The following is a 7,530-nucleotide window of genomic DNA, read 5'->3' on the forward strand; positions in this document are numbered from 1 at the left end:
AGAGGAATTGAGTCCTGCTGTGAAGGGTCTGGATTACCATGCTGGGAGGTGTGACTTCATCCACAGGCCAGAGACATCCAAATCTGGCCAATTGTCAGAATCATCTGGTTGGACTGGAAAAGAGGTAAAGACCAGGAATCCATGTGGATCAAAATCTGCCCTCACCAGGTCCCTCCACTCTCCATCCCACTCTCCATCCCACTCGCCATCCCACTCTGGTTCACGGTGGAGACCAGCAGGAACTGGCTCAGCTTGGCCTGTCCTGAAGGGCAGGACAGGTGGAGGCGGCCCCCTCGGAGCTCCCCCCACATGTTCACTTCACATTAGGTCTGCAGGCACCGTACCAGGGCCGGGCAAGGGAGGGAGATGGGGAGCCCGAGTACGTGTCTGCACATTGACCCTGATGCAGCACGTTTTTATCTCACCAAAGAATTCTCCAGCAAGAATCTTTATTGCTCGGCACAGTCTCCCAGCTAACTAGGAGAGCATTTTTCTAATTACATTTCCCTTGAAATACACCCGGGTTTGAGTTAACACCTCTTCAGCCTGCCAAAACCTAAGTCATTTTAAAATTAGTTCTGGAGGTTTTGCAAAAACCCCACCGGGATGCAGCATTCCTTTCCCACCAAGCTGTGTGCTGAAAACTCTCCCCAGACGCCAAGAACGATTTTCCTTGGAGACTCTGTGGAGAGAGCCCAGGGAAAGGCCCACGTCCTGGCCCACCAGAATCTCCTCTCACTCAGATCTGTTGAACAGCCCTTGCAATGCTGTAGGATCGATGGAATCACAAATGCATTTTGCCCTAAGCAGTCTCTCTGATACTTTAAAAAAAAAAAAAAAAAACATACGGATGGGAGGGAAATGTGATCCATATGGTTTTGAATCATTAACACTTAAATCGTCAAAATAGAGATTTTTTTTTCCTGGAGAAATTTCCTAGCCAAGGCGCCTTTAGCGGCTCTTTAATAAACTGTTTAAAATTCTGTTGTTCCCCCTAAAACACGCAAGCACATGCCAACATATGCAGTACATGTACACACACCCCACTAACTCTGGGAGGGCATCATTAGGAAACACAGCCCATTAGACACATTCTATCCCCGAGACAGGGTGGGTTAAAAGACCCTTGAGGTACCTTGTGAGTACTGGTGGGTTGGTCAAAAAAATCCACTCAGTTCTATTACTCAGGCCAAACAGTTCCACAGAGCTTTGGGGCTCATCTGGACAAGCTCGTTAATGGTACAGAAGAGAAAGCTGAGTTCCAAAGAAGGCTCAGTATCTTCAAGAGATGGTAAAGTCGTGGAAGAGCATTACGAGTGAGGAAATTGCACGAGCAAGGTGCCTGCCCCCGTTGCCCCATGAGACTAAATGGTACGGTGTGAGGTAGGGTACGAGCCAGCAAGAGACTGACCCACGGAGCACGCTCCGTGGCTCCCTGAATTCTAAATACGCAGGCTCCTTCTCTAGCCTGTAGGCCCAGGTTGTGGGAGAGGGGATCATCTGTACGGAACACAGGTCAGAGCCTATTGGAGCCATGGAAGGGATGGCTTAGCGAGGTAAGGTGGCCAGGGAAAAGGTCGTTGCTGCAGGTCTTGGGAGAAAAGATGATGGAATGGACCAGAGGACAGAAAGGAGGACAGAGACCTGAAGGAGGTTTTGGAGAGACACTTTATAAGATTCAGGGAAATGCATGCAGTCAGCGACGGAGAAGCAGCGTGAGGATTTTATCAGTTTCCCGTGGCTGCTATCACACACAGACTGCCACAAACTTACTGGCTTAGAACACACCAATTTATTCAAATTCACAGTTTCAGAGGCCAGAAGTCCAAGATGAGTCGGACAGGGCTAAAACCAAGGTGTCAGCAGGGCTGTTCCTTCTGGAGGCTCCAGAGGCAAAACCACACCCCTTGCCTCTTCCCGCTTCTGGTGGCTGCCGGCAGTCTTCGACCTGTGGCTACATACCCCACGCAACCTCTCACATCCATCGTCACCCGTCCTACTACTCCCTCTGACCCTCCTGCCTCCCTTTACGAAGACCCTTAGGATTACGTCAGGCTCTCCCGAGTAATCTCCCCTTCTCAAAACCCTAAACCTGATCAGATCTGGAAAGGCATGAGGAGGTCGATGTCTCGGAGGCGGAGACGTTCACAAGAACATTCTGCCACAAGAACAAAACGCAGATTTCTGACTTTGGCAACAAAGTGGAGCTTCCAACCAAGAATGGAGGAGATTAGTGGAGAAGGTGATGAGCTCAATGTAGGGGATGCTGATTCTAATTAGAAGCTTGGGAGACCTTCCAGGAAGGGGCGTCCCGGCAGACAGTTGATTCAAGAAGAGGGAGTGTGGCCGATGACAACACAGGGCTGGTGTGGGGGCCAGTGTCAGACACAGGACAGAGATCAAACAGGGATCAAGAGAGACAGGACTCGGGTTTGGCAACTCATGGGTGACCTTAAAGCCATCAGTGGAGTGGAAACAAGTGGCTGGCTTTGCAGAGGCTCAGAGTGTGGCTTGGCAACATTTCCTGGAGAAGTGAGACCGTGGAGCTGGAGCCTTGGGAACAGAGTCGGGGCTGGGCTGAGGCAGAGGGCGGGGACCCCGGGCCCGGGGCGGCCTTGGGGTTGCAGAGGAAAGAGATGCCAATTACTGGAGCCAGTGTGGGGCCGGTGGATGAACCCAGACGCTCCTCCTCCGCCGTGAGAGACAAGGGGAAGCAGGATATGGCTACCAGTTTGAAGACAAAAGAAAAGAAGCTGGTCTCGATTTTGTGCCGAGGGGGCAGGTAAGATGGTCAGATGAGAGCGGGACCCAGGGAGGCCTGAGTGATTTGCAGGGCTGTGGGAGGGAAGACGGGTCCCCAGAGTGACTCCATGCAGAACACAGGTCCTCTCCAGCATCCTGTCTCCTGATGGGGGTCCCAGTTCTCACCCTGTGGTACCCCCACAAGGAGTGGAGCTGAGGAGATGGAGCTCCCACGGGCCAGCTCAGGGGCCCCCTCTCTGCCGCCTCCTCCTCTGCTGTCCAGGGACAGGGGCCTCAGGTTCAAAGCCACAGCTGGGCAGACAGGAGGGACGGGAGGAGGGAGGAGGGCAGGGGCTGAGAGCAGCCCCCTCCACTTGCCTCCCCAGGAACCTCAGCTCCGACCTCCCTCCCTCGTTTCCCCGACTCCCCGTCTCTGGGCCTCCTGATGAAACAAGAGACTTGGAGGCAGTGACCGCCAAGGGCCTTTCGGCCATCCTGGCCTCCGAAGCAAGCCTTGGACGTGGCCAGGCTGTCTGAGCGGCCGCAGGGAGCCGCAGCCTCTCTGGAGAGGCGCCCGGGCCCCTGTCATTGCGTAAACATGATGCAGGCCTGTTTGGTGCTGCATAGCTGTGGTTTTCTGTCTTCCCCAGCAGTAGCTACAAGGCCATTGCCTTCGAGAAGGCCCAGCAGGGAGGGAGAGGGCGGGACGAGGGCAGGAGACAGGGCTTCTCTCCGCTGCCTCCCCAGCCGGCCTGGAAAGCTTGCAGAAGGGAAACAGCAGCGTGTGATACCCCTTTCCCTCTCTCCCCACCAACCCCAGAGAAAGTGGGCACCTTCTAGCTTCTTCTGTAAGAGCAAACACACCCTGTAGTTTGTCCTGCCTCCGCTTTGGAGCAGACTCGCTCCCGTAACCCTAGTGAACTTGGCCGTGGATGGGTCTTAAGTGAACCAGCAGTGCCCAGAGGACGAGACGTGGGTGAACGTGGAAGCCCTGGGCAGAAGAACGACAGACCCTGCCAGGCAGCTCGTTACTGGTGCGATTCCAAGCCGCCCAGGCCCACCGCGGGGCCTGGCACCCAGTGGGCCTGGGGAGTCGGGTGTTTACTAAGCCAAGCTAGACTCGAATCCAGGACGAGTACAAGATCACCTTCAAAGTGAAGAAATGGCCACAAAGGGTGTGGGGCATGTGATTGCCCCCCGTCCCCCACCCCGGATCCGGGCCTGGGGCCTGCATAGCCCAACCCACACCGCAGCAGGAGGCTGTTGCTAACGGCGCCCACTGTACCCTTCATCCCAGAACCATCCTTGGCTACTGGGAGCTGTCTTACCAGGTGCCAGGACATTTGCCCATCCCTCCACGCAAGACCTACAGATGCCAGAGTTTCACCCCCAGCCACCTTGCTTCAAGTTGGGACTAATCCTTGGTGCAGTTCACACCCCGAGTTCCCCACGGGATCAGGCTAAGCCACGGTCACATCTCTGCTTCCTTCCTTCTCCTTCCTGTCACCTCCTCCCTCCCTGCCTTACTGGTTTCTCCTAAGAAGTCCCCCCTGCACCCACTTGTACAGAAGTCCCCGTTTCAGCCCCTGTTTCTAGTGAGCCTGGTTTAAGATGAGGGGGACCGCCTTTCGGCTGAGACCCAGCTCAGGGAGGAGCCTTTCCTACCCCCAGCCAAGCGACTTGTCAAGCTGCTTACCAGGCAGCAGGAAAGAGCAGGGCATTGGCAGCTGGCCTTCTGCAGGGTCAGAGTCTGCTGGTGTGGCTCTGCACACCCAGGAGGGCTGGCAAGCAGTCGCAGATAGGCCCAGCGCCCAGGCCCACTGGTCCATACTCCGGAGGCCACCCAGGGCTGCTAGAAACTAAGACCTGCGGGGCTCAAGAGCTACTGGTAAGTCTGGCCCGCTCCCTGGGGCCGGGCACAGACAGGACGGGCGGGGGGGGGGTGGCGCGGGAGGCGGTGTCTGCAAACGGCCCAAACCAGAGCACTCCAAGGTGGAGAAGCTGGGCTCCAGAGCAAGTCCAGAGGGCGGAGCTGCTCTTGCCTGAGGATGGCACCAAGGCCCTACCTGGTGGCACCAAAGCTACCAAACACAGGCCAGAGCAGTATAGGAATAACTGCGATAGACGCACGGTGCCAAGTGCCACTCTGGGCCATGCCCGCCGCCAGCCCCTTGAGTGGAAGGAGTCATCCTCCCACGGCTCCCAGGAGGTGCTTTTGTCTCCACCTGAGACAAAACAGTGGACAGCCCACTTGGGCCACATGTGCAATCAGGAAAACGCTCGTGTCCACGCAGCACACAGCCACGCGTGTCCCAGCCCCAGTCAGCTCCGCACCGGACAGTTTGGGAAGGACACCCCATAGGATGGCGGCCGTGCCCGCTCAGGACCGTAGGCCCTCGCCCTCCCGGGCACCCCACAGACACTGCCCTGCAGTCCGGAGCGGGGCTGAGCCAGCACCCAGCACACGGCCAGCTCCCCCACCCCAGCCCCCGGCTCCCTGGGCCTCCAAGGCTGCCGTGTCCCCTCTCCCAGGAGGGGGCTGCGCCCGGGTCCTCAGCCCTGTCGGGAAACAGCTGCACAGGAAATCAGAGCTGCCTGCCTGTTTCCCAGCTTCCACTCCTGGTGGGAGAGACACATCGTCCTGAGGTCACGACTGCTGCCCCTCTGCGAGGCCAGCGTTGGCGGTGCTGGCCTGTGGGGCTCCAGTGTCCCAGAGGACACCAGCACCTTCGGATACTCCCCAAGTTGCCCACACCCTGCGACTCCGGGCTGAGAGGCCAGCCCCACAATGGCTCCCCCTCATTCTGGAGTCCCTCGAGAGGCAGCTGGCCTTAACCCACAGCTCCCAGGCTCAGAGCTCTGAATTCGGAGTCCACAGACCGGGCTCCGTACGGTTCTGGTCTGTGCAGGAGGCAAGCTCCACGTCCCTCCCCCTCCACCGCAGCTCTGGGAGCACCTGCACTAGCCGCCAAGGACAGAGCCTCAGTCTTCTCTTCTGAGAAACGGGGATGAGAGCTTGCATATGGGCCCATGCCATGGGTCAAGCTGGGTACCAGACAAGGCCCCAAACCTCTGTGACTTCACAGGACAGCCCTATTCTCACTCACATCAAGGTCTGCACTAGGCAAGAAGCTCCCCTTTATCTTGCGGATTTGCCCTCTGAGGCCACTGCAGAAAAGCAGAGAGCAGGACCATGGGGGTATGCCTCAGCCACAGGGGCACATCCAGGTTTCGAGGGCCCCAAACTTACACAGTTTATGGGATCTCTGTAAGAAAAGTTCTACAGAATTATACATGTCGATTACCCACAACGACTCCAACACCACTGTACACAGAAATTGCAAAAACAAAATACCCATGGACCCAGAGAGTGGGGCCTGGGCAAGTGAGAGCCCTGGAACCCACACTCCGCTGACTTTGGGATTAATCGGCATCAGCCAGGCCTGGGTGTGATGCACCCCAGTGGCTCATAGCCCGTTGGCCAGAGCTAGTGCATGGGCCCAGTCCGGCGTAGGGGGCTGGGAGTGTAAGGGAGCCCCTGGCCCCTTGTGAGCATTAGCCATCCCCAACAGCCCGCTGTTCTCACAGCAGCCGGGGGTGGAGGGCAGAGGGGCAGAGGGCAGAGGAGGAAGCCATATGCAAATGTAGTGTTCCAGAATGACCCGTGTTTTTGCCAACGTGTCTCCCAAGGATGGCATAAGGGAAGCCCGGGGAGGGAAGCCCTACCCAGTCCAGAGTCAGAGGTCACGGCTCAAGTCCCACAGCTGTCTTTTCTCAACAGTAAGAACCTGCGTGATTCAAGTAACCCCCCTGGAGCACCACTGGCCCCATTGCCCAGGTATGTAAACTGATCCTGACCGTCCAACATAGTCATTAAAGGATCAAGTGCCTAAAGATGCTTTGCAAATAACCCAGTGCTGTGCAGAAAAGAGCCACATTGTAATTCTTTTTAGCAGGGCATCCCTGTCGTGCTTTAATGTGATCACCTGAAAGTCAGCGGTCCCTTGTCCCAAAAGCTCAGCTCAGCTACCTCGGTTACGAAGGCAAAGGCTAAGCCCCCCAGTCTCCTCTTCTCCGTGTTGTCCCACCTTATCGCACCTGTATCAGTAGCCCTGGAGAAACAGATCAGGGCAAGCGGAGCGTGCTCAGCTGCCGCATGAACTTGCTGGATTCTCCAGGAAGATTCTAGAATATTAGAAGAGCTCAACGGCTCCCTAGAGGTTAGCTTATCCATTTGTAGGTGCTGGAAATGCCCAGCTCCTGCAGGAGGTCCCCAACGAGCATCGGCAGGACGGTCAGAAAGGAGCAGCTCAGCCGATACGGGCAGTACCCCCCACGCCACAGCACCCCAAAAGGGCTATTTTTAGATCTCCTCCGCCCCCTGCAACCCTCTCACTCTGGGAATGTCATACCGCATCATAATAAACACATCAGAATGCATCCACATGCCACTTCAAATATCATTTACATATAACTTCATAGGAGCGGAGGAGTTGGATTTAACAAGTTGACATGATGTTAACATTTTGCACATATTCAATTAAACATCGATTAATTTTGATTTCGCTGTCATTTTTTAAGTCGATAATATTTTTCCAGGTATCAGATATTCTTGGAGGGATCACAATCGGCAGGCCAGAGCTGGCGGTGCCTGTGGATACGCCAGCCCCTGGGTACCTCCCTTCCGGGTGTGGGCAGCCAGGCTTCTCTGTTCTCAGGGGACCCAGCTGCCAGGTAGCTGGCCTGTGTGCTTCAGCCCCAGCACAGACCGCTCAGCCTGCCCCGAAT

At 56.2% G+C, this 7,530-nt stretch overlaps 1 long non-coding RNA gene across 1 annotated transcript; it reads left to right on the forward strand.

Annotated features, from left to right (window-relative positions):
• Window positions 1-2,374: 2,374 nt before the first annotated feature.
• Window positions 2,375-7,282, forward strand: LOC102155105. The gene is made up of 3 exons (XR_005357593.1): window positions 2,375-2,782; window positions 6,524-6,580; window positions 6,983-7,282. It is a non-coding gene; the product is annotated as an uncharacterized LOC102155105 (long non-coding RNA).
• The last annotated feature ends 248 nt before the right edge of the window (window positions 7,283-7,530 follow it).

Source organism: Canis lupus, chromosome 4 (genome assembly GCF_011100685.1).
Source record: "Canis lupus familiaris isolate Mischka breed German Shepherd chromosome 4, alternate assembly UU_Cfam_GSD_1.0, whole genome shotgun sequence".
Lineage (NCBI taxonomy): Eukaryota > Metazoa > Chordata > Mammalia > Carnivora > Canidae > Canis > Canis lupus.